Genomic DNA, 27073 nt, shown 5'->3' with positions numbered 1-27073 from the left:
AAACCCTTTTGTTGATACTTTTGTAGGTAGACTTGAGAACTCCAAGAATTAGCTAATGTTACACCAGTAAAAATGTTCCTTGAAAAAGACAGATATAAGGAACATTTCTACTGGGGATTACATTTGGTCATTTTTTTTCCATTAGATCATGCTTCTGTGGAGTTCTTAGACTCTTATTGGAAGATCCTGCTGGCTGTTGGACGGTGATGCAGAATATCCCTTACGTTCATTAGTAGCTTATATTGGAAGCAGAGGGCTTCTGAGCTTTTCAGCTGTAATTCAACAACATTAGTCTTAGGCAGGAAAGTGAAAATTTATTTACTGAAAGTAAAATATTTGTTTTGGCCAGAATGCAATTTTTGGCACTAGTACTGACGCCTTTTAGGTCAAATTTTGGTAGTAGGCTAGTAAGCTTGTGATTACAAACACAGGCGAATTTAATAAAAGTTCAGTCCGATCTCATTCTTCTTGGTGTAAATCCAGAGTAGTTTGCTGAATTCCATTGCCATGTGACTAAACTTTCTGTTTCTAGGGTCTGCCAGTGTACACAGTATTTGGTGTTATCAGCCCAGAGTACGTGTATATTTAGATTTTCTCATTATCATAGAAAGTAAGAAAAAATAGCAAACCCACTTTATAGTTAACAATGAGCGTAATGACAACCTAGCAATCCTAAGCAGGTGATATAAACTCATCTTACTGATGTGACAATTATCTGGTTTAGTAATAACAATTAACTGTAACAGCAACAACAATAACGCAAAAATGACCTCCTGAGGAAAGTGAGTATTACTATCCCTTTTATGCAGACAAGCTGAATCCAAGAGATTAAACAGCCTGTCTAGCACTTCCACGTAAGACGGAAATGAAACGCGTGTAGACAAATGATGAATTATGCCACGTGCAGTGTTACTTGTGACTTTTAGATCAAACTTTGCTGTACCTATACGTTAAAGCTTGTGGAGGTAATCAAACCTGTACTTTCCTTCCCTACAAGATGAAACTCCTCTATGTGCTACACAGGAGATTAGTTAAGAACCTGTGCTTCATTGCACTCAAAAAAATATTTTCTGCTTGTATGTAATGGGATGTCTTTTTCCTTTGTTTTCTAGTTGGTCACCGTCTTCATGCTTCCTTTTCCAAGAGGACAGCGGTTAGCAAGAGCCATACTGTTCCTGTAAAAGTTGTCCTTATATCTGGCCTGTGACAGCTCAGAGAAGACAGTAATTGTAAGTTTGGAGTCCTTAAGAGTTAGTCTCCATGTTTTCCAGGAGACTGTGTAGGCAGTGAATGCTGGTATTTCACACAGTGGTCACCTGCTAAGAGAGGTGTGACTACCTGGGGATGCTGGGCCATGCAGAACTCTTGTCACTCTGCAGAATTGGCACAGAATGAGACATCCAGAGAATTAATACAAATTTTACTCACTCCAGAGTTTCACCTCCCTATCGAGTGTCCCAGCCCTTGGACCAGAATTTCCAATTTTGATTCCCTAAATTGGGACATTGCAAACAGGAGCCAGATACTTAAACTTAATAGAATAAACTTGCTGTGGAGGCTCTGAGCACGCTGGACTGGTAATGTCAAGCACCCTAATGCAGATACTTCAAGCTCAGCGGTAGGTATCTAGATTTAGCAGCTAAGCCTAAGAGTTCTGGTGTACACTTTTAGATCTGGCCTGTGCTTTTAGATGTCAGAAATTATTTAAGCAGCTATTAGGCCTGCAACAAATTGCAGTGGAAAGATCAACAGAGCATGGAGAAGCTCTGTTTACAAGGTACCAGGGACCACTTGCATAACAAACCTGTCAATGATTTATAAAGTGTACAGACACAGTACCATGGAAAGTCTCACTCAAAACAATTGGTTACTCATTACCACATTGTTTCAGTGATCTTCTCATCTTACTGCATGTGCTGGACAGCAGGAAGGCCTGCCCATCTCTTTAGCACCTGATGATCCTTGGACAACTTTGTTGCCCTCTCTGTAAATTAATGCCAGCTTTCCTACAGAAGTATAGGACTGCCTACTGAAGTACAATGCCTGTTTTATTTGAATGTTCTCTGGGAAACAGTTTAGAGAGCATCCGTATCAAACAATTTCTGCACTGCAGTATTTGTACCTCGAAAAGTTAGGTCAAGGGTTTTGGATCAAAGCCTAGCCGAGACTGCATACATCATGGGGCCCAGGGAGAGAAGCATTAAATTTCTTGCTTAAAATTGGCTGTTAAATGCAAATGCATCATCCTTTGTGTTATATAAAATCCAAGCTGAGTGTTCTGTATTTTCTTGAGGCAGCAAACTGTTGAACAGACTTCCCTTCATTTCAAGGTCTTTCGATCAGGTTCTTGATGAATTCATTAAACTATATATTCATTATAGGTGATGAAAAGTATATAACCTTTCCGGGAGGGAAGTGGTCTGCTCCATAAATAAATCTAGCCTTGTAAATTAAAGATGTGCTAGAATGAAATACCTGGATCCAACAGTGCTGTAACTTGAGCAAGGCAAGTGTTTGTAATGGTAGCTTTGGGAAGGAGGCTACTCACAGTGGAATGGATGAACCTTACGAAGTGCCCTGATGGTCTAAAAATCCAGGCTGCGCTGGATCAGGGGAAGAAGTAAATTCCAGAATCAAGGTCCCTCAGGGAGGAAGCCCTGCCAGAGTTTCTCTTTCGCTTATATTTTGAGCTCCTGTCTGAGCATGACCTCAGATCAAAAGCACTGCAGTACTACACTAACAAAGAGGTCTAACATGTAGGAAAGTTTTGGATTATATTCTGAGAGGTCATCTCTTACGATCTGTGTCTTTTAGGAGATCAGAGGACAGGTACTCATGGAACACGCTCCCTAGTTACTTGCTCTATTTAATAACTGAGTCCGTTGCTTTCTGTATTGTTTGCAGTTCCTCATGACTATGAAAACTGGCTCCAGCATTGAAAGCACTGTAGTAGCCTAAGGAAGAATTAATGAGTCGATGAGTTCCACATATCCATGTTGGCTAGAAACATAGAAAAGTGCATGGTCTTTCTCACTGTCGTTTTCAGGCCAACTACTATCAGGTGGCAACTAAGTACTTAACCAGATCCATATCCAGTAATGTCAGGTGAGAAATAGCAGACATACTCCTATGCAAGAAGGTCAGGTATAGCCTTTGCCGTATCTTGCTAGTGATTTTCCTGACATGCCAGTACAACTTTGGCTTTCTGAAGGTTATACTTCATGTGTATCCTAAAAGCAAAACATCATTCGGCCCCTAACTTAACTGGAGACTTCAAAAAAGCCCCGATCATCTACTTGTATTATCAAGATTTCAACACTTCAGTGTTGGGGTTTTATTTGTTTTGGTTCCCCCCCGCCCCCTACTTTCAAATGAACTGTGAAGCTTTGCATACTTTGGTTCTAAGTGTAAGTGCACTGCCGACATTGATCCAAGGCACCATTTTCTGACCTTTTTCTCAGTTGCAGCTTGTTCATGGTATCGTTGTCAAATTTGTTGGCACAGAGAATTGGCCACAATTGGTGTAGTCCACAGCGCTTGCTATAGTGGTTGGATGCCAATGAAGAACGTTTTATAGCAATGGCAGTGTTACAGCATCTCAGTGGTTTTTCGTAATGATTGGACACGATCCAGTCACAAACATGTTAGGATACAAATGTAATCTGTATTCGTGGAAAAATAAACATCCCAGCTAAGACCTAAGTAAATCCTCCTTAGTACTGACTGTGACCAAGGTATGAGCCAGATCGAATATGGAGAAACAAATATTGTCCTCATATAATGGTTCATATGAAAGCTGTACTGTATTTAATCTGTTGTTTTACATTTGAGTACCAATTCATGATACAACCAACTTAAATCTATTAATTGCTACCTTAATTTTTTTAAGTTGGGACTTTCCCTCCCCACTCTCTCCCAGTAATTTAATTTTGATCCCGTGGAACCAATTCTGCTCTCAGTGAAGCTCTCAGGAGCCCTGCAAAGCTACTTTAGACAAAGGGGCTATAGTCGGTCACTTACCAGACACAATGTCCTTTTTTTTTACGGTGTAATGCAGACTCAAAATAAGAGCCACATTTTTTAATTTTAGCATGACAAGTCATGTGCACCCACAAATCATGCTGTTGTCATCAGGGTCTTAAAAAAACATACTTCTTGGAGAAAAAGTAGACTAATGCAGTTAAACAAAGTACATTACAGGAGAAGGAGAGGAAAATCTGCCGATGCGGAAGGGGAAATTAGTGTACTACTTATTAGTATCTTTTAAAATCTCTCTTCTGTGCCTGAAATATTAAGTAGTGGGCTGGAAAAATGCAGTCTTCCTGCAAGAATGTATTGCTTCCTTCAGCATAAATATCAGTGTCTTAAAATGAAAGTTTGTCAGTGCATGAATTGCACTCTCTTTGTGGTGCAAGCAAATGCTTTGTGCTATTGAAAGAGTTTTCCTCCATAAAATGCAGAGGCTAGAATGGTAAATCTTTTGAAGTTGCTCCTAAACATGTAATATTTAGCTTGAGAAGCAATAGTGAGGAAATGAACATGATAAGAGCTCATTCAGTAACAGCCCTAAATTGATTATTTCCTTCCTTATGTAAACTTATCAGTCAGCCCTTTGGGCTCACTTCCGAATACCAGCTCAGCACAAGAGTCTTATCACAAGGAAATGGAATGTAAAAGCCCTGACAATTTTGATAAGGCACGTACTTTGGTTATGATCCTATCTCTCCTCTCCTCCCTTTTAAATAATTCATCTGCACTAAAAGGGGAGATGCCCTCCCTCTAGGTTGATGCTGTTGTATTCAGAATAAACCCTGGTGATTTATTCTGCTGGTTTCTCAGAATATTCCTAGGTAAAGAGACTAGAAGATATGCTGACAATTATAAGCTGCTTTGGAATGGAGTGGCATAGTGCTCTGAATAGGTTATTTCTGAGTTTTTAGAGGCACTTATATGTGTTTTAGACACAATCTAAAGATTCTCAGTAGAGCGGACACCGTAGGAAACTTAAGAGGCTGTTTTTATTTGCCACCTATGCCCCTTTACCCTATCCATGATGCCGTGGGTCTCGCATCTTCATGTGGTGGCAGAACCCAGACTGAATAAGGATCCAACAGCTCACAGTACAAAAGCCAAACAAGCAAACTAAAAACCCCTACCACACAAACACGAAAACACACGCACAAACGTACGTATGGCAAAATAAAATTGACGGGCATGCTCTACCCACCAGCCACCACAGCCTAAAACTTCACAGTTCTGGCAGCCAGAAAAACAGCAAAGCAGCCCAAAATACAACTTTAACTTCATTCACTTGTCCCAGTAAAGTAGTAATTTGAAAGTGTACGTAACGAGTTTTGTGGTTCATTGCATACCAGGACAGCAAAGCCTGATAAAAGTGCTCAAATGACAGTACTGTTTTTGTTTGAGATGTGATGACATGCTCCTTAAGCAAATGTTATAGGCAGCAAATCCATGACCCAGTAAAATACACTCTAGACCATCAAAGTAGTTCTACAGCTTGATGAAATCCACTCCTCTCTAGCAAGAATGACCTAAAACTCTTTAGAGGAAAAAAAAGTGTGCTGGAATTCAGAAAGAATGTTTTTTAAGCAAACAGTGACATACCAGAGTTGAGTGTAACTTTTCCAGTGAAACCTAAAACTAAGCCAAAGTTACCTGATTTATTTTTTCCGCAGAAACTCAAATCTTGAGTGGTTTTATGCAAATTAGGGAAAAGTCATGACTGAAGCTGGACTGACATATGATTTTAATTGGCTACTTAGCAAAATCTCCTCTCAGGAATACTCTTCATCAAAACAACATCATAAATCAAGAGGGGGCTTAATCCTGACAGCATTGAAGTTCATGGCAAAGGTACCATTGATTTTAATAGGGTTAGGGTTTCTCAAAAATTTTCATGATGCTTTGCATGAGGAAGCCCCTAGACTTCTTCACAAGACATCCTAAATGCTTACTGTTGATGAAAAGGTCTGTTGCGATGGCAAGTATATTTGGTGACGCAGTGCGATTGTGACAGAAACAAGACTGGAAAAAGGTCATGGAGCAAATCCAGAACGTATGTACGTGCACATTCGCACGCAGGGGAAAGGAAGGCTTTCTGATGGAAGACTTGGGGTCAGAGGAGATGAATCTATGTTGCCTTTGCTCTGTCTTTGTGTGCAATATAAACTTTCATAACTCTGGGCTTTCTATGCCATGCTGATACCACTACACCTGTAACAAACTGTACATTCCAGTAAGAAAATCTTGTTAATGTTTTGGAAAAAAAAATCAGAATTGAAAGGGATAAGGAAAAACTATAAATTTGCAAAGTGAATGCTAGGTAGCAAAATAAAAGAGGGTGTAACTGATTGCCTGTCATTTATTTTTTTGGGCCTACAGCAGCGAAGTCCTCAGGGAAAGGAATTACAGTAGGAGATATTATCTTATTTTAGTGCTGTATTTCCTATCTTAAATTAATAGCGCGTAGGATTTTCATTATAATTGATATAATCATTCTTGAGTCTATTTTGTTACACAAGCGAGTAAAGAGCACTTTGCTGCTCCGTGAAGCCTGGCTTGTTTTATGGAGTTTAAATTAAGGCCTTCAAGATATTAGTAAGGTGGGCAAATACTATTGCTGAAATTTTCAATCCAACAACCAAAATGGTGTTCAAAGCAGAGAGCAGGTGGAAGGGCTGGGACTTTGCACCCATTTCTGTAAACGCTGATGTTTTTGTTTAACTCCATAGGGAAAAAAATCTGGTGACTTCAGAGACTCTACAGCAACTGGCTCTAGCATGCATGGGCTTTGCTTTGTGACACAGAGCTCAAGCACTGGAGAAGTGCAGAGCAAAGAGTCAGATGGTCTGTAACACAGCACAACCTCTGCTCATAACAGGCTTTATTGGTAGTGATAAAAATGAGGGCGGCATTATACTAATCATTGGTTGCTTGAAGGTAGAGAACAGGGTAAATTTGGAGCTTTCAGAGATAGTTCCCAGCAAAGCTCAGTCGTCCATCTGTGATATGCACGGCTGAGCCTCTTTCAGGTTGGATTCTGCCACCTTTAGTGAATGTAGTACTATACTATGAGAAGAGGTACATTGGAAAATTTCTGTGGTCTGCTTAAAGGTGGCAGAATTGGGTATTTATTTAGGTCAAACAGACTCAAGTACTTGGAGACCTGGGGAGCTTATGTAATGCACTGGCTAAGTGAGCATGGTATGAAGGAGCTACACACTTGCACAGCTGAGGAGAGGCACGGATGGAATAACTGCATGCTCTCCAAGTAGGTGTCTGCCCACATTTCACAGTGACCTGGAGACAACTGTGTGTCCAGAGACTTTCTAATAAAAAGATCTGCAGAGTCTCAGTGAAAAAAAACCCACACAACTCTCCCCAAAACATATGAAAACAGACCAAACCGGAAGATGAAAAAGATATTCCTATCTTGTGCTTATTAATCATGAGGTTTTGGAAACATGTGAAGATCACCTACTATCTGGACCAGCCTTCAGGCTTCTGTACTACTTTGAAGGAGTTTGGGCTGAATTCAGGTCTCAGGTATTTTAAAAGATAAACCAGTACATTTTATTGTCTTGAAACTTGCAGGAACTGTTTTAAGGAGTTCAGCTTGTCTGTTTGGGTTAAGTAGAAGGGCATAAAGTCAGGCTGGTTTATTAACTAACAATAAATATGTTTCCTTCTTTGCTAAACAGGTACATGTTGTATGAAAACAATACAGAATGCATGCGCAAGGATTCTATCAGGTACTATATGTTCATAGCCAAAATTAATTGCAAGATAGTTTTCTTGTACCTGAATTCAGCTTTTGAAAGACCATTTCCATTATTGTCTTTGTCCTTTTTTACAAGCTACACTTCTTCCACCAATTAAATATAATCCTTGCTAATAGATGATCCATTTTCTGCAATGTTGCCAGTCCCGAATAGTTGCTGTAAAAGATGCAAGTCTTGAATCAAAATGCATTTATTGTATACTGTCGTTAGTGTATTTATTAGATATGTGAAGCTGCATCATATATTGTCACCTGCATTTCCAAGAAGCAAATAAGAGGTCAGGTGAGCAACATATGTTCACTTTGCAGGCTGTCACAAGATTCAAGGGAGTGGTGTAACTCAGGACCGCCTCTGCCAGCTGGTGTGATAAGCCATGAGGTGACTGTCGTGGTTTAACCCCAGTTGGCAACTAAGCACCACGCAGCCGCTCGCTCACCCTCCCCACCCCCCCAGGGTGCGATGGGGGAGAGAATTGGGGAAAAAAAAGGTAAAACCTGTGGGTTGAGATAAAGACAGTTTAATAGGGCAGCAGAGGAAGAGAAAATAATAATAATGATAAAAGAATGTACAAAACAAGTGATGCACAATGCAATTGCTCACCATCGCTGACCGATGCCCAGCCCGTCCCCGAGCAGCGACCGCTGCTCCCTGGCCAACTCCCTCCAGTTTCTATACTGAGCATGACGTCGGATGGTATGGAATGTCCCTTTGGCCAGTTGGGGTCAGCTGTCCTGGCTGTGCCCCTTCCCAGCTTCTTGTGCACCCAGCAGAGCATGGGAAGCTGAGAAGTCCTTGACCAGTGTAAGCACTGCTTAGCAACAACTAAACCATCAGTGTGTTATCACATTATTCTCATACTAAATCCAAAATACAGCACTATACCAGCTACTAGGAAGAAAATTAACTCTATCCCAGCCGAAACCAGGACAGTGATGTATACGTAGTGCTCTCTGCCTGACTCAAGCGCTGAGGAACAGTGCAAAGGTTGTGTAACATGGCGGGGCAGCCTGTAGCTGCTCCAGTGAGAAAGTTCCCAGGGAACGGTTGTGGCCTATCTTACCTGCATGCTTCACATGGCAACATCATGCTGTGGAAGCAAATTATTATCACCTCCTGGGGCCATCTTCTCAGTGTTGTTTAGCGACCTGTGACTGGAAGGGTTATTGTCAGATCAGGTGCAGGTTGTCCTTTATATGAGAGCCCTTCTGCCTGCTTGAGAAGCAGCTGTTTGCAGGCAGCCTAGGGGTATTTTGCTCATATTTTTGTTTCTGTGGACATGTAACACAGGTGAGACAATCGATATCTGAATCACTGCCAATATAAGTGGTAAAAATAACCTGGTGCAAACCAGAGTCTTGTCCATCTCAGATGGCATCATGTGATAAGCCAAAGATATGATCTACAGTGGCTTCGCAACCAAGCTGGAGATAGGCATTAAATTGACCTCTGGCTTAATATGGTTGTTCAGTATGTTTTTTTCATGACCCCATGAGTGTCATAACAAAGAACATTGCACACCAATCTATGAAGTTGCTGTATTTTCAACGTATGTTAAATGCTCTGCTCTACAGAAGCTGTACCATGGAGCAGACACGTTTCCTCTTTTGGAGAGTTAATCTCGTAAATTAGCATTACAACAAAGCCTGAAGAAGCTACCTCCCCTTCCATTTCCTTTTCTTTTGTGGTAGATCAGTTATTCACAGGAGGGTCTCAGTTTCTGGAACCAACTCTTTGTTTTGCAAAACCTTGTTCCACCCCTGCTGTCTAGTAGAGACCTGTTCCAAGCTGCGTTCCACTGGCTGGGAACACGCACAGGCAACAAAAACGTTTTTCTTACAAAACAGTCTTTGCAAGCATTGTATCTGCTCCCCGCCCTAAAGAGGGAAGATTTTGTTGAGAACAAGTAGGCCTGTATGCATTTCCCTTGGGAAATTCTCCTTCGTGGCTTCAAAAACTGTTATTAAAATTCTGCATTTGAGGAAATGGCCTATACATCAAAATAGGTGAAGAGATTTCTCAGACATCTTCCGTCATGATCTGTGACGCTTCAGTGCTAGTCATTTGTGCTACCATGGGCATACACTTCTAAAGTAGCATGCATTGACAATAGTAAAGTAGCATGCTTTTAATGGTTCCAAAATCTTGAGTCAATTCTGTGAAGTACATTTTGCTTAATTACATCTAGTATTAGAGTTGCCATTCCGTCAGGTGCTGGATTCCCTGCTAGTGATGGAAATTACACCTTTCCTTTCATAACCAATAATCATAATAACTGCAATCTACACTCTGTACATTTATTTTGTGTGGCATCATTGACTCTTGAGATTTGCATATCCAAAGGTGACTTTGTCCTGATGCAAATACATGGATATTCCCAGGGTCTGCATTGCCTTGTGTAAGTTTCAAGAGGAAAACATACGGTCACATGGAAGACAAGGAATATTATAAATGCTTGTTGTAAAGTTGGAAACATGTCTCACAAAACCTCAGATACTTTTTTTTTGGATGGAAAGGAAACAGAAAAAATGTTTCAAAGGAACTGACTGTGTGTAAGATGTGATTCAGGCTCATAGAGAAATTTGTTTAGTATAAAATCTTTTGCAGAAGACATGTTTTCATTGAAGGCAGTGAAATGAATGGGACTAAGATAAAAATTATTTTATTTTTAAAAAAAAGGCAACAACCTCTGTGTCTCATCCTTATGCACCTGTCCTGGTGCCATGTTTCTGCATCACGTCTGTTCTGTAGGAATTGAACATGCTTTTTAATTGTCTGAGGGCTTGCTGAGAAGTTGCTTTGTTAGGGTTACTGCAAATAAAAGAAGATCTCAGTAGTCAATTATTTCTTTGTCTAAAAGACGTCATTAAATTTGATGATAGAAGCTGTCAATGTATAAAAATATACAACTGAATGGAAGGTGAGAACAAATGCTGACAAGCGTAGTATACAGCCAGTGCTCCTGACAAGACAGGATTGAATTGAGCAAATGGCTCATAAAGCTCATTTAGCAGGAGGACAGTAAAATCCTTCCTTTAAGGTGATTTAGCTTTTTAGTAAGCACTTATATGGAGACAGGGGTCTACCCTGGTAGATGGGGGTGCTTGCTTTTACTAGGCACTGCAGACAGCACTGCAATATAACTTTGGTTTATTATGGCACTAAAACTATTAAACTGTTATAGTCTTTTTTTCACTTGAAGTGAGGTTTGTCTCTAACCAAAAGGGGATAGCCATTCTTTTCCTATGCTGGCTATTGTTTTGGATGGACAGTCATCTCTGTGTCTTTTTTAAAAGCATGAGCTCACTTTGTGCTAAATGGCTGCAAGGGAAAATAATATAGAGTTAATTATAGAGGTCGATCAATAACTCACAACTACAGTAGCTCCGCTTAACTTAAAAATATTAAAACAGTTTCTCCATTCTCTGTCTTATTGATTAGCATCATCCGGATGATAAAAATTAGTGATGGAGAGCCACAGGGCTGTCCCAGTTCCTGGGGGACAAGACAAGAGCTGGGGTGGGTGCAGAGAGAGCCCAGGTTAGGAGCCCTCCCACAAGGATGGGGATCTGACTGGTGCCCCAAGCAGCAGACAGCTATGGTGGCTGCTGCAGGGCATGCCCCCAGGAGGCAGTTCCCTCTGTGGACAGCTTTGGGTGTTGGGTATGTGGAATCCCCAGATCCCTTGGAGTCAAGTCTCCAATAAGGCAGCTGACCACGTTGGACTGAGATGGGGGGCTGTCTCAGCAAAAGGCCACCAGACTGCTCCTCAGAGGCAGCAGGCCCTCTGTCTGATGTCCTGGTCTGCTTGTGCCCACCACTGGTGTGTCACCACTGCTGGCGGTAAAAGGCTGCTCCTGCCAGCTGTGCCCCTACCCGTCCAGTCCCCCATACAGCGTGTGGCTCCTGTAAGGTGCCTGGGTTCACTCAGTTGTTCCAGTTTGGATGCTTATTCTGGGGAGATGCACAGGAACTCTCATTCCGACTTGCAAAAGTGTTTTCCAGAGTCACTCTGAGGTCACGGAGTCCTCTGAGTCACTGAGGTCACTTAAACGTAACCTACATGTCTTTAAGAGTCCTTTGAAAATTACTTCCAGTATTTTCTCTGACCAGGTCATTATTTGCTTACTGAAAAAGAGGATGTTTTGTAATACTCACAGATTTTCTGTCAAACTGAATGAGGTAAAGGTCTTGCAACATGAAAGTCCTCCGTCGGACTGAAAGCTCATCTTTAAATTCATGAGTTGGATTAGAAAAAAATCTAAGAACACTGACAAATCAACACGTTCAAAAACAGATTTACAATAGTGTTTGAGTCTCATGTAAGCTTTAGATCAATTCTTTATTGATTTTATTCAACTTTTTCTTCAGATAGAGTATTTAGATGAAATAAGATTTGTCTTCCCCTAACAATCCTTGTGTTGATTAACAGAAGACGTGCACTCTGCTATTAGCAACCACTGTTACAGAAGCTCTCACATACCTACTTTGTTGAAAAAAAAAAAGGAAAAGGAAAAAGAAAAAATATAGGCTGCCATCACAGGCAAGCACCAGTCCTAAATCGAGGTCAGGTGCTGTGGATCTGGTCCGGCATGACAGAAATCCTAGTGCTGTGCAGAGCCTAACCCAAAGCAGGACCCTGTCAATGCCGCTAGCCCCAGCTATGATGCTGGCCAGTGATATAAACTAGCTGGCACTGTAAAACGTGGCTGTGAGTCTCTCCTCAGCAAAGTAGCCACCTCATTCCCAAGAAAAGTCTCAGCTGTAATCTGAACATTTTAGTTTAGTGCAGGAACATCAAGAACTTGAAAACTAGAACACACATCTGTCTCATATGGACACCAACAATGAGCTTTAAGCTGTCTTAGAAACTTTTTCTGGATCTGTTTTTTCACCTTTTGCTCTATGACAAATTCCAGTATACTCATATTAGCAGATTGTTCTTATTATCCACAAATCCCACAACACTGAATGTGTTTTCCACTATATCTATCTCACTCCAAGACAGAAAAAACCCCAAAATTATAGAGTCTCACGTATCCCATGTTAGCTAGGTCAGAAACCACTGTTTATGTCATGCCTATCATTAGTCAGGTTGACCAGTCTACCCTGGCATACTTGACCTTAAACCCATACCTAACCTTAACTCCAGCCTGATGGTTCTGTTCAATCAGACCTTTATGGTTTCAAGCCCTTGTGATCCTTCTGAAGACACTTACTAATCTGGGACTTTGAGTCATTTCATGTCTTTTATAGCTGTATAATTGAGCATTATACAAAACGCTTAAAATTTTATTAAACCACTGGCTGTGTTTAATAGCTAACAAAACTAAACAACAAAATAAGAGCAGCAAGCCAGCAGGTATGTTAGGAAAACGTGGCAGGCTTGCACAGAATGTAAGCTCTGCTTCTTAAGTGGATGAGACAGACAATTATTTACTATATTTTGAGAGCACCTGGCACTAAGTCTATTGGCCATCAGGACAACTTAAGTGAAAGTGGTGTTTATCATGGTGCCGTGTTAAGTGGATTTGAGTGCAACAGAAATAAACAAAACAGCCTCTGGAAAAGTTTCAGGGCTTTCAAACTGGTGAGTGCTCTGGTGTTGCAGACAGCTCAGGTCATTTATTAGGAGCCAAACAGTCAGCACAAATGACAAGATGTGCTTTTATGGTTGTTGGTTTCTTTCCTTTATTTTTGTTTGTTTCCTTCTAAAGAAGGTGGATTTCCTAGAGCTGTAGTAGTGTGCTACCTTCCCTCTCACTTAAAAACATTCTCTAGCCTGCCCATCGGACAGATCCTACATGTTCTTTCAAATACACTCCTTTGCTCTCCTCCTCATAAGGAAACCTCTCCTTTGCTGCTCTACTTTTTCTTATCTGACACAAACTAGACAGCTCTGGTTTCCTGTAAGTGCGGTAAACCATTTAAATTTTTACTAACCATTGTGATACGTGCTGCCTGCTTTTCAGAAGTGGTATTTTGGTAGATGATCTAAAATGGACAGATTGCATGCTACAAATTCCAGGATGTAATCATTTTGTAATCTTGCATCTTGCTTGCAAAGGTTGCAAGATTCGTGTATTGGCTGTTTTCTGCAATAGAAACACCTTTCTAGCCATAGAATGGGCCTCCCATTACTCCTAGCTAAATATCACTTCTTCGTTTCAAATGAAGAATGTCAAATCATTTCTGAGTTCAGCATGTTACCCAGTTTACCAGACCCAGCAATTTCAAGAAGTCCAAGATGGAAATCCAGGACTTTGTTTTCAGGTCAGTGATAGTGGTGGAGAGTTTGTAAGACATCCCCTCCTTTGATCTACTAAAATTTCTAGATGTGGAATGTGTCTCTTATGTTGCCTTCAAGTTCTCTGTTGCCCAAGTAAGCACTCTGGTGGGAGAAAGCTCATGCAAGCATTTTCTTGTCAGTGGTCTCTTGTGAGAGTTGCAGCTGCTCACTTCAAATTTGACATGGGAAGATGAGCATGGATAACTAGGAGAAGGTCATGGTAAAGAACCAGTTCTGCTGCACTTGTTCCTCCCCTCCCTGAGATCCCTGATATACCTTATTCAGGTGGTATAAATTACTGCTGGCCCTGGAAAGAACCTATATTCAGGCAAAAAATGTTAGAAACAAAAGTCAAAACCACTAGATATAAACAACTTTAGAATGTATTAAAAACCAGTGAAATTTTACTATCTTGTCCTCTGTCATTAAAATGTGAACACTATTACAGTTTTCTTTCTTAATAGTTAAGGATTTTACATTGAAGTCTAAGAACACGTTCAGAAGGTTGGTATTAAATACCTTTTTTCAAAACTTTGGCTGCTATGAATATCATTACTATCAAAAAAGAAAAAAAGTCAGCGTTTTCACCTTTTAATGGCCTAGTATGAGGCAAAAAGTAGTTTAGATTCTTAGCAGTTTCTGGTTTTTAATGGAAGATTTATTTGCATCTTCAATTTTACATTTTGAGATAAAACTTTTGCTTCTATCTGGCTTTGAAGTCCAAGCACAATATTTAATTCCTTTAATTATGCCATCAGAATTTTGTTGTCTAAAATACTATTTTTTCCTGTTAACTAGCTGTTTCAGTGCATTTATGCTAGATAGAGCATCATTTTGATCAATGATGTGTTCAGACTATCAATTACAGAATCCTCTAGGATTTGTTTACAAATAGGAAATCTGATGGATTCAGTGTCTCATATGCAGCTAATTGGTAATGTGCAGTAACCTACCAGATAACAATTATCCCCAGTAGTTTTACACAGTATTTCTGGGAATCGTCCTTTGACACTTTATTTAGAGCATCTGTCAGCATATATGTTATTAATCTCATTGGACATCACTCAGCAGCCACCATTCCAACTGCAGAAGAAGGTAAAGAAAGCTGCTAGATTATCTGTAGCACAGTTTCTTGAAAGATACCTGCTTTCTCTTGTCTGATTTTTTTTTTTTAGTCTTGTTGTCTTTGATGAAAGTGAAAATGCATATAACATTGCTGGCTGCTTACCTTTGGTCTTACTCTTGAAATACTTGGTGGTTATGATGAAATTGTTCCAGTGATTAAAGAAGTAAAAGAATTCACTAGATAGGGAATGTACACAAAGAATACCTTAGGATGGAAAGGACCTCCAGAGAATGAGTGCAATCTCCCTGCTCAAACCACGTCCAGCTAGACCAGGTTGCTCAGGGCTGGCTCAAGGATGGAGATTCCTCAACCTCTCTGGGCAACCTGTTCCAGTGTTTGATCACCCTTGTGATTAAAAAAGTTGTCCTTATATCTGGTCTGAACTTCTGGTGTTCCAACCTGTGTTTATCGTTTTTCAGTCTACCGTTGTGCTAACCTCTGAGAAGAGTTTAGCTTGGTGTTCTCTATAGTCTCTGATCAGGTAGTTGTAGATGGCAATGAGGACTCCCCTCAGTCTTCTTTTCGTAAGTCTGAACAAAGCCATCTCTTTCAGCCTGGCAAACGCTCCAGCCCTCTGAGCCTCCGGGTGGCTTCTGCTGGACTGACTTCAATATGTCAATATCTTTCTTGTACTGAGGGGGCCCAAAAGTGGACACAGCAGTCTAGGTAAGGCCTCACAAGGACTCAATAGATGGGAGTAGTCACTTTCCCTGATCTGCTGGCCACACTCTAATACAGCCCAAGGTGCTGTTGGCTTTCCTTGCCACGAGGGCACACTGCTGGCTCATGTTGCTGTTGTCAGGACCTCCAAATCCTTTTCTGTGAAGCTACTTTCTCTCAGGTCAACCCCCTGCCTGTACTGCTGTAGAAAGTTATTTCATTCCAGATGCAGGACTCCCACTTTTGACTTTTTTGAACTTCATGAAGTTCCTATTAGTCCATTTCTCCAGCCTGTCAAGGGCCCTCTGAGTAGTAGCCCAGCCTTCCAACATGTCAGCCACTCCCCCAAGTATGGCCTATATAGTCCACAAACTTGCTGAGAGTGAACTCTGCCCCATCAGCCATGTCATTAATAAAGACATTAAACAGTATTGGCCCCAGTATCAATCCTTGAAAGATGTTGCTAGTAACCAGCCACCAGCTGGACCTCAGCTCTGTGAGCCTGGAGATCCAGCCAATTTTCCACCCACTTCATTATCAGCTTGTTCAGTTCATATCTAACTTAGTTGTAGTTTCAACTCCAGATCAGCTCTGGTTTTCCCAGCTCCATCCCTGCGTGCTTGAGCAATGTCGCTATATTCCCCCCAAATAGCCCCTCTCTGCTTCCGCCTTCTGTGTGCCTTTTGCATTTGAACTCAGTCAGGAGTTCCCCGCTCCTCCATGCTGAGCCTGTTCTGTGCCTGCTCAACTTTCTGCACCTCAGTTTGGACCATTTTTTGTGCTTTGAGGATGGTGTCCTGCCATATCAACTAGCTTGCTTAGGCTTGTTGGCCTCCAGGCCAGTCTCCCATGGGATCCTGCCCAGCAAACCTATGAATAATCTGAAATCCACTCTCCTAAAGCCCAGGGCTGTGATTCTACTGTTTGTCTTGCTCACTTCTCTCAGGATTTTCAACTTCACAGTCTCATGCTCACTGCAGCTACGACCTTCACATTTTTGACCAATTCTTCCTTGTTTGTAATGGGTCCAGCAGAACACATCCCCTAGTAAGCTCATCAATTACCAGACATATCTACTCCTCCCCGAGCCTCTCCTCTTCACCTGCGTCCCCAGACCTTATAGTCACTCTTGGTACGCTCACCCCTGTCAGTGTCATTGTGCTCACATGAATGAACAGCGAAGAGTAATGAACAGCGAAGAGTAATGAACAGCGAAGAGTAATGAACAGCAAAGAGTAATAGTCCAAGGTCCAGACAAGTCTTGTTAGTGTCTCTGCAACATCCCAGACCAAGCATCTATCAAGAAACAAACTGCCTGGGAAGTGAGGCAGGTTGGCATGCTGCTCAACCCTTCACAAGAGTCTAGTGACTACCATCTGCCTCTTCTCGATGCAGACTTAGGCTCAGCTGGCTCTGATGCATCCCTTGATGGGTCTGATTCCTCTTCAGTCGTTCCTGGGGTACCATCCGTGTTTTCAAATTGCAGATCTGCAGAGATACAAGGAACCTTTCTTCTGTTGCCAGGAGTCACAAGTTTGAAACATGACTTGTTCCAACAGCTAACTAAGTTCCAACAGTTCTAATAACTAAGCTTTTAGCAGTTTCGATAGCAAAGCAAAGCTGGCATGAGCAAGGTGAAAGAGGAGGATCATGCTGGGGGCATCAGACCTTCCAAGAACTCTGATGTGTGCATTGGGCCAGGAAGACCGAGTGTAGAGAACATAAGGATGAAGAAGCTTTGCAAATCTGGGGAACTAGCAGGTGCACTCATTGAGTCCAATGTGGCTACCAAAGGGAAGGGATGAGTAAATTAATCTGCTTTCAAGTGCTGAGAAAGATCAGAATTAGGATGGGTGTCAGAATAAAATAACCTCCAAGCAATCATTTAAAGCTTTCCTTGCTTATTTCCACACCAGAGAGAGGCAAAATCTCCAAATTTCCCAAGCAATCAGAAATTCCACCAAAATAAAGTTTTATTGAAGAGGTTGAGAAAATATAATGTATGATGTTTCATTCTGATTTTGATTACTTTTGTATTTCCCACTGTATGAGAAATTAAATGAAAACAATTTTGAACAGGAAAATTGAGGAGGAAACCCTTCTTCCTTTCCCTGTATTTGTAGGTAAATACTAACTTAATTGCAAACTGAAATATAACAGAAAAGGATTTATTTCTGCAAAATGTGTTTCTGTTAATGGTCCATATTATCTGTTGAGGAATGTCTGAGCAATTGTACTTTAGACTGTCCTTTTGAAAGAGAATGGGATACCTTTAATAGTGTGATGAATATTGAATACTCAGTCTTGAAAAGGGTGTTCTCTGTTATGCCTAAAGTCTCCACAAGCCACCAAGATGGTTTACCCCTTTCTATTTCTTTATTTAAATGCTTTGGTGACTGGATTGCATTCTGGTAAATCTATCTGTAATGTTAGTGGCCTAAACCCGCTTTGTCTTTTTTCTTGTCAAAGTGTAGTTGATAAGAGGATGGAGAAAAGAGATACGACTAAATCTATGGTGTACTAAAAATGTATCATACATACCTTACGTGCGTATGCTTCATACATAGTCATCACCACTATGAAATATTAGCTTCTACTTTGTATGTTGTAAACTAGCTTCTTAATAATGAGTTTGTGAGATTTTGCATGTTAGAAGCCAAAGCTTCCCAGTGTTTTTCTAAGTTGTAATTTTTTTTGCCTTAAATCAATGAAGATCAGGAAAGTGTCTGTGCCTAAAGTGGGATGCCACTTGGACACAATGACTTGAATGACATATTGAATTCTTGAATTGCAACTGAGAAGGCTACTCAGAATGGTTATCATCTAAAGTGTTGTGTGCTTATAAATTTAAGCATAAAACTTTGGATATTTAAGTCATTTTGGAAGATTTTGTCAGGGCCTTACTTCAGCAAAGTCCTTAGTCTTATGTTTAACTGTAGATAAGGGAACTCATTGCTTGTACTGTATATACTAACGCAGTTTACTCTTTCCTAGAAACCTTTTCAAAACCAGCTTCTGAGTCACTTTGAAGCTAAGGCAATTCCAAAACCTAGCAGTTTGTTGCAAACAGACTGCATGGTTGCAGCAGACTGTTGCAAAAAATCATGGTTGACCCCCTGGTTCATCTGAACCTCTTTCTAACATTTCTTGTAGACTTTTCCCAGGCAACAAGCCCATGAAAAATGTATATTGCATTAAAAAAAAACTTACAAAGCATCTAACCACAAGCAAAATTACAAAACCAAATCCACCTTAAGGGGAAATGAGAAACAAAACCAAAAATCCAAGCCTGGGTCATAATGTTGCTTTTCTGTATCGCAAACTAATTATGAAGGTAGCTTTTACTTAACCTCTTAGTTCTCACATCACTCATGTTAATGGCCAAGTTTCTGATACCGGTGACATTTATCAACTGATCATCTGTGACTCCATGAGTCACTGTCTCCAGGCTTGACATAAACCACGCAGACTCTCTGCTAGGGTCACCTGGACTTTGTCACTATTTAACAATTGAAAAGGAGCAGTATTTTCTTAAAGCACAGGCCAGACCCTCCAGTGATATAAACGAGCACAAGAGAAGCAAAGTCAATAGAGCATTGATGTTTCCTAACGCTCCAAGGCAGTTGAGCAAATGGTGAAGCTCTGTTTTCCCTCTGTGCTTTCTTTTCTTTGCTCATTTGTTCCTTTGCTCTCTTCAGTTACATCAAACATGCCTAGATACAAGCAGTAGTTGATAAGCAGCTGTCGGTTTATTGCATCTGAATACTAGGATGCACTGACTATATAACAGATGAAAAATTTTGGGCTGTTCATCTTTTGCTCTGTGTCTACTGTAAATCTAGAAGTAATGACAAGATTATCTGTTTTTCTGCTTTTAAAGAGAAAGCCTTCTGAATGCAGAGAATGGTTATCTTGGTGCTTTTTTACAGAGTATAGAAAGGTAACGGAGGAGTAGCACATAGGAAGGGTTTTATTTAGCCTGCTTTTTAATATGGTGTTGCATTTTGGCTATGCAAATGTTATAACTCTATGTAGAAGCTTTGATTTCTTAAGAGGCAGAACATTCAAATTAGGCCCATAGCTAATTCTTTCCCATGCCCACATCTGTGAAGAAAATTCTGTGGAAAGAGGGAGAAATGAAAAGGCACTCTCTCTTTAAAGACAATTCACATCTCAGTTCTTGTGCAGTTTAAAGTCTGTATCAAACCTGCGACCTGCAAACTGCCATTGCCCTCTTCACATAGGCTGCAATCTACTGCACCGCTTGCATACAGCTAGTAAAGCTATAGGGAGAAGAGGGCCCAACTGCAACATGGGGGCCAAGGTTTACCAGTGAGCCAGAGCCATTGACAAAACTGTGTGGAATTCAGGCCTGTTCTTGGCAGCTAGTTTGAGAATACATACAGACTTTTTCCAGGTCAGCTGGGGCTCCAAGCCCCAAGAAGTAAAAAATGCATGCTTAGTGAACTTCTTGAAAATTGCAGTTCTCATATTCCTGACCCAATAAGTAAAAGGTATTGATGAAGTTCAGAAATTTATAGTAGGGGAACTTTCATCCAAGTGCCTGACGTATATTTCTTTAGTACGTGAAGTCTTTAAAACATTAGACTAGGTCAGGAGAATCAGATCACTGACTCAATGCAGAGAGTTTCTCGTTGTCAAAACACTGTCTGAAACTTCTACTGGGAATTTAGTACTGCTGCGAGCGTGCAGCTGCTGGTTAGTCAAAAGGCATGCTTATCCATGTGTCTCTGCTACTCTACTTCTGTCCTGCCCTGAAATAATGTGTCACAGGATCTATTTCTGGATCAATGGCAGAAGTCACCAAACAATCCTTTCAAATTTTTCTGTTGACCAAATGAAGGCTTAACTCTCCTCTAAAGACAACAAGGCCAATGTAATGTTGAATGCCGTAATTAGCTCCACATGTTTTGAGGCATTAGGATAGAGTGAAATGACCAGAAGTATACTAATAAATAAAGACCATATCCTGGTATTGATCTGCATGTGGAACTCACCTCTGAAATCAATAGGGAGCACTGAAAAAAATCAATGGCAGGATATGACCCTTAGATAAGCTAGTTTCAAATCATTCTGTCTCTCTACTACAAGAAGACAGGTTACTTTGTGTTATCTAAGCCCTCAAGAAGTTTGGGAAATAGGAAAAAGCCACACGGAAGGGAACTGATATAGAAAGATGTACATGACAAAATACTTGTGTTTTGTAAGACCTCAACTAGTCATTGCTTTTTAATATCAGCTCTCTGGATGAAACATTTAAACGGTTTCTTGTAATTGAGACTGAAAGTCTCTGAGAATACCTTGGGGAAGAGTGAGTGATGTAGTAAAGGGACTGGTGTTTACGGGCACTTCCTGCTAGTGTTATCGATAACCTTGCCCTGCATTATAACATGGGGAAAACTCTACAGAAGTTAAGCCTTCAGGCAATTGCTCTGCATGAGAAGTCAGCCATGTGTTGAAGAGAAAATGGAGCTAGGAAGCTCAAGGGACACAGCATACCTTATTTTCTGAGATATGGTTTTGACAGATGAGCACAGTATAGTGTGGTTATTTTTCCTCTACTGGATATCAAAAAGGCCTGTTTTTGCAACACATAGGTTATGTTTCTTGGCTGTATTTGCTTGTGTTAGATCAGTGCTGTGTGGGATCTTCTGAAGCACAAGATTGCAAACAGGGGCCTCACTGAAGCATGTTACAGCTCCCTTGAGGCTCACAAACTTGATTTCTTTCCTTCAGAAACCAAAGTGAAGGGATGGGCATATGGACACCTGGATATCTGTCTAATATCTAATATGGTATCAAGATGCAGCTGAAACTTACACCCAGACCTAAGTGCGCCAGTCCTGGCTAACTAACTTTGATGCTCTCATGACCTGAATCAACAAATAGCTTTAAGATGGCTGCATGGATACTCCTCTCACAAATTGTTTTCTACTGATGTGGGTATTCCAAAATTTTTTATTTGCTGGGAGAGAAATCCTCAAGCAAATGTTCCTGGGAGCAAGAAAACCTGTTTTTCATACCCCAAGGTTTTCATTTGGGCTGACTCTGATGAACATTGTCAAGTTCTAGTAATTTGGTACGAGGGATGCTTAATGTCACCTAAAAAGAATTGCTATAATATGGAGAAAATTGTAGATTTGAACATGAAAAAAAATGGAACCAAAGGCATTTACCCAAAGAGTTTCTATCTTCAGAATAACTCTCTTTACTTGCCCTTGCTTGTCTTCTGTCTTTTTTTTTTTTTTTAATTGCGTGCATATTTAATGCACGTGAAATGTTTCACATTGCCAGACATGGTATAAGCCTGCACTCAGAGCCTTGTGGACTTCTTGTTCCTAATATTGGCAGATGTAATCTAGCCAAAATCCCCTCTAGATGGCTCCGACGCTTTCATTACCTTACCGATCTTTGCTCCGATCCTTGTCTGACTTTTCCCTATCTGTAGATTTGTTCTCATTTCAAATTGTAAGTTTGAAGGTTCCTATTTCTTTTTATCCATGAAGGAGATCTATCTCAGTAATACAAGCTTTTGCATGCTGCCCCATTAGTTTCTCATCTTAATCCATGCCTTGAGGGTCCAAATCTAGGCAGGATGGAATAATTCAGTCTCCATACAGATCTTGGACTCTTCTCAGACTGTGCCAACAAGTGTGCCAATTAAAATGGTGTTTTCATGACATTGCAAGCCAGCCCATTGCAGAGAATGTGGATGAATAAAATGGATTTATAATTTAGGTTTCAGAGAAAGAATGATTTTCCCTTCAAAATTATCTGACTTGTATCGTGTCATTGTTCACGATTTAGTCAGAACCTGGAATGCTACCTTCAGATTATGGAAGCTGGAAAAATTCATAACCTGGCAAAAGGGAAAATATTCACATAACTCTCGGCAAGAAACCAAATCAAACTATTCTTTTTAATTGCAGGTGAGTAATAGCACTCTTACATTTCATACAAATAACGTCAGCAGTCTCCTGCTCTGTGATTGATGGGATGTTTTAAGTGGAGTGCTTTAATTCAGCACAGCTGGACGTCTCATGTTGGATTCCCCTCCTAGCCTAAGAAATTTTTGTTTTTAGATGTATTGGCAACAACTTACCCTGTTAAGGCTGAAAAATATCCCTCAAGAGAGTAGATGTTGAATTGTCAACTCTTTGCTCGGTCAATATCTCAGCTGATGAAAACTGGGGATTACTGTTTGGTTGTTTGTTTGGTTTTTTGTACCAATTCACTTGGTCTTCCAGGTCTTATTTGAGCTTTTGGATTGAATTGTAATGGTCTATCATGAGTAACATGTCTGTAGCCTAAGTGCATCCTTGTAGTACTTTCAAAAGGAGTTTTTCCTTTCCCAGGTTCTCTGCCATTTTCTTGCTTCCTGTGGCTAGGATTAAGCAGCTGGCTGCAGACTTAGGAGACCTTAGTAGAATTCCCCACACTCCTTTAACCCACGCGCGTGGCAAGTGGCAGGGGACGGCTCCTGTGGGGGTCACAGGAAAGTGCTGATAGGGAAAACCACACATTTAGCTTGTGTAGATGCTTGAGAACCTAGCTTAAATCCAGGGCAGATTCGAAGAAGGGGCTTGCGCAGCACTAGTGTTCGGTCCTTCATACCACGTGCAGGCCACAGCGCTTTGCCAAGCCTACAAAGGGTATCTAGGGAAAGAAAACCGCCGGGTGTTTTGACAGAGGAGGAGGACTTCAAACCATTTCTGTGAAGCTTCCAAAGGGAGGACTTTAACTGTTCAGCAAGCGGAGCAAAAGGCAGGATTATTTGAGGATCTTACCATGCTACCAGCTATGGAGTTCATCTGAATGAGGCATATATCCACTTAGTGTATTAAGTTCCCTAGCATCAGACGCACATGGATTTATTTACAGTCTCTGACTAGAATCAACATGAGCTTTCAGAGCCCTGGAGTACATAATAACAGGAAAATCGTGGCTCTAGTTAAACACATCCCCAGGGAAAGCCTGGTAAATGTCCAGGGTAGTGATTAGGAAAGGTTAACTTATGATGTGACAAGGAAAGTAGTACAACTTAGATAACACTAATAAATGACACTGGTGCCGAAAAATGATAGATTATTCTGATGTGTTCTGTTAAAAGAGAAATAAATAAACCAAGCAGTTTTTAGAGGAATATCCTGAATCTATCTGTGACTATGTACGGTTACTTACTATTCTAGCATATCGATTTGGATGTCTGTGTGGAAAATGTATTACAGAAGGAATTATTTAATATATAAGGAATCATCTGGTGTGCTCGATGCAGGACAGGACATTATACAAACTTCCAATTTGTGCAGCTGTCATGAGTGAGCACCCACAATGCCATTTATATTGGAGGAAAATACCAGTAATAGAAAACATTTATTGAATGACTGAAAACAAATTTCTAAGGGAGAGACAATTTTCTCTTTGCTCTGCTTGGCTTTATGCTCCATACATTGTAATCCTTGGATTACGGAGTTAGTAAATTGAATTGTGGGGACTTTTTGCCATAAACAAGCAAAAGTCTAAACTTCCAACATTAAAAAAGCCCTCTTTCTCAAGGATTAGCAATTTCGTTATTGTTGATAGCTTACGTTAGAATTTACACCATAATCTTCTTTCCTTCCACTTGAGTTATATGAATTATTATTACTGTGTTTCTGGCAAATACGTATTTTTAGACTTTATTCCTTGTTATGTTGCAAGCTCTCGGTCTTGTACAGACTTTCAGATATGCTCTCCCTCTTATATGGTGATCTGAAATACAGATTTCAGCAGGAGAGTTCATAATGAAAAGAATTAAGCAACACTTTAAAATTTGGGATCTAGATAGTTCTGTCTTGCTCAGTAATTGAATAATTGCTCAATATTCAGGACTTCCTGTTACTCTGATGGACTCAGCATGTGTATTCATCGCCAACGACTGTGGTGGACAGATATCTGATCTGTCTCTGAGAAATCCTGGTTTGTCTATGCAGTACTGTCTGGAAACCGTAGAGCAGGTCTCGCAACTCGAGCAGAGCTCTGCACCGACATACCCCTACGGCATCCAGTTTGGCAATTAGTTTAGCTGCTGTTTATTTGCGTGTCACTGTATTACGCTCCACTACACTGTGTAGACATACTCGAGTTGTGTCTTTTAGGGGAGTTGATGGAGACACGTCTTAGCACAATGAAAACCAGAGACTCCTTACTGATGCATTGAGATCCTGTGGGTATCTGTAAAAAGCTCTATTTCCTCAGGTCTGTTCTTGAAGTCTGAAACAGATGTTTTATTACACTTTCACTGACTCTAAGGAAAAAAATCTCTTCACTTCAGCAGGAAGATGAGGCCTCCTGACAACAAAATTTTTGTTCCAAATAATATAATGTGTATTCTATGGCACATAAAGAAAAAGCTACTCAAAATACTAACTAGGGAGACACTTTCCCCACCTCTCCCGTAATGGATAAACAATATTTTCCTGGATAATGCTATTATAAATCATACATCTATTATGCAATAATGCCAAAATGTTAAAACCTGAGTGTTTATATCCAGAGTAAGCTAATGTTCAGCAAGGTCTAACATACATGCGTTACACCATGGTCTACAAGGTGTCTCACTGAAGTGTAGGCAGCTGACCACATGGTATGTCCCTGCCTCCTTTCCAGATTCAGGCACTTAGCCTAATTTTGGCAGTCAGTGAGATTTAAAGACCTCAGCATCTCTGAACATCAGGCCAATTCTTCAAGGCTTGCGCAGGCATAACAAGATTTGTATCAGAAATAAGAAGCTGCCTACAGACGTAGTTACCAGTCGAGAAGGTCTCGGTGTTACATTAACATAGGTATGTACCTATGGTTGCTTTCTTTCTGGCACAGTTTCTTATTGCTACTCTTACTCTTCTTCTAATACAATGGTAAGGATTTCAGCACGTTTGCCACGTTAATGGCGTTCTCAGTATTGCGGTGTGAAGCATGGATAGGCGCCTAGGGCAGCCTTGTTAAGACCACAGTCCTTCACAGAGGCACTGCCGTAGAGGCAATGGATCCAGCTACCACGGGAAGCTCCTGGGCAGCTCCTGTCTGAAGCGGCTCTTTGCACAAACCCCAGATCCCCCCCGACATACGGGGAGCACAGCCAGGTGGTGCCTGACTGGGCTGTGGGAAACTAGGGCTTTTCCCCGTGGAAGTTTTTCCAAGACAGCTCTCAAGGTATCCCCTCGTGCCCAAAGTGCTGCCATTTCTCTCTTTCTTGAGCTGTGTTGTCTGGACAGGGAAGCAGTTCAAAACAGATTGGCTTCTTGTCTGGGCTCCAGGAGGCTAATGGTCTAAAATAAAGAAGAAAAAGAGTAACACCATAAAAAGATGTGCTTTTCAGCCAGCTAGAAATGAACATATTTGCCACTGAGACCAAACAAAATGTGTCTTTTTGTTTTTATCAACTTTGTTTACAGGATACATGAACAGGCTTCATTTACATAAAGATGCAAAGTTGAGAAGAAAAAAAAAAATCAATTCTGTATAAACTTCTCAGGAAAAAGATACCTTTTCACTTTTGCTCTCTGATGAGAGAATCACTAAACCAGAGCAAAATACAGAAAAAGGATGTATCAAATCTGAGGACAGTTACTGTAATGCCCTAGCTTTTCCTTTAATTCTTTTAATTAAGATGTTTGTAGTGTGTAATGTGATTTTTTTTTTCTCAATTGGCTGCAGTCACAGCTATGACTCTCTATGCAGTGAACTGAAGCTAGAATCCTATGTGGCTCAGCCAGTTAAAAGTACTAAAATTACTTTCTTCCCTCCTGCTCTTCCAAGCTTTCTTCTTTGCAGATGGCAGAGGACAATATGCTGGGTCTGCAATAACACTGACTCAAATTCCTTGCTAATTGTAAGATAACTTCCTAAAGATTGCAAGCAAAAGGAAGTCAGAGAACAAAGCAATGTCAAGTATGCACATGTCACAACACAATGTGCTGATTCCAAGCCTTTGGAAACATGCTGAAAGACATGTCTGGAAAAAAAAAAAACCAGGGAAGTGCTTCCACACAGTCTTTCAGCATGAAAACAACAGCTGAATGTGCCTGTTCCCACCAGGAAAAAATACCCTGAAATAACAAAAGGTGCTGGAAAGCTAGAAATGAAATCATCAGATGGCGAGTACGCTCTTTTGTCTGTTCCTAAAATTTACATAGACTG

General features: G+C 40.7%; 2 long non-coding RNA genes across 16 annotated transcripts in view; one reads left to right on the top strand and one right to left on the bottom strand.

Moving 5' to 3' along the window:
- Positions 1-27073, top strand: part of LOC140652442 (uncharacterized) — a 236781-nt gene that overhangs the window by 176138 nt on the left and 33570 nt on the right. For 13 of the 15 annotated variants that reach the window (XR_012042797.1, XR_012042795.1, XR_012042799.1 and 10 more), the window contains one exon: positions 1113-1229. This is a non-coding gene — a long non-coding RNA (uncharacterized lncRNA). Of the gene's footprint in view, positions 1-1112; positions 1230-1433; positions 1619-7721; positions 7773-27073 lie in introns of all 15 variants that reach the window. The other 2 variants (XR_012042793.1, XR_012042791.1) reach the window with 2 other exon arrangements.
- LOC140652444 (uncharacterized) overlaps positions 24331-27073 on the bottom strand; it is a 66974-nt gene continuing 64231 nt past the window's right edge. The window contains exon 5 of the long non-coding RNA XR_012042808.1: positions 24331-26202. This is a non-coding gene — a long non-coding RNA (uncharacterized lncRNA). The remainder of the gene's footprint in view (positions 26203-27073) is intronic.

Source organism: Ciconia boyciana, chromosome 5, assembly GCF_034638445.1.
Source record: "Ciconia boyciana chromosome 5, ASM3463844v1, whole genome shotgun sequence".
Lineage (NCBI taxonomy): Eukaryota > Metazoa > Chordata > Aves > Ciconiiformes > Ciconiidae > Ciconia > Ciconia boyciana.
Note: the sequence above shows the minus strand (reverse complement) of the source record. Positions and strands in the feature narration are given on the sequence as shown.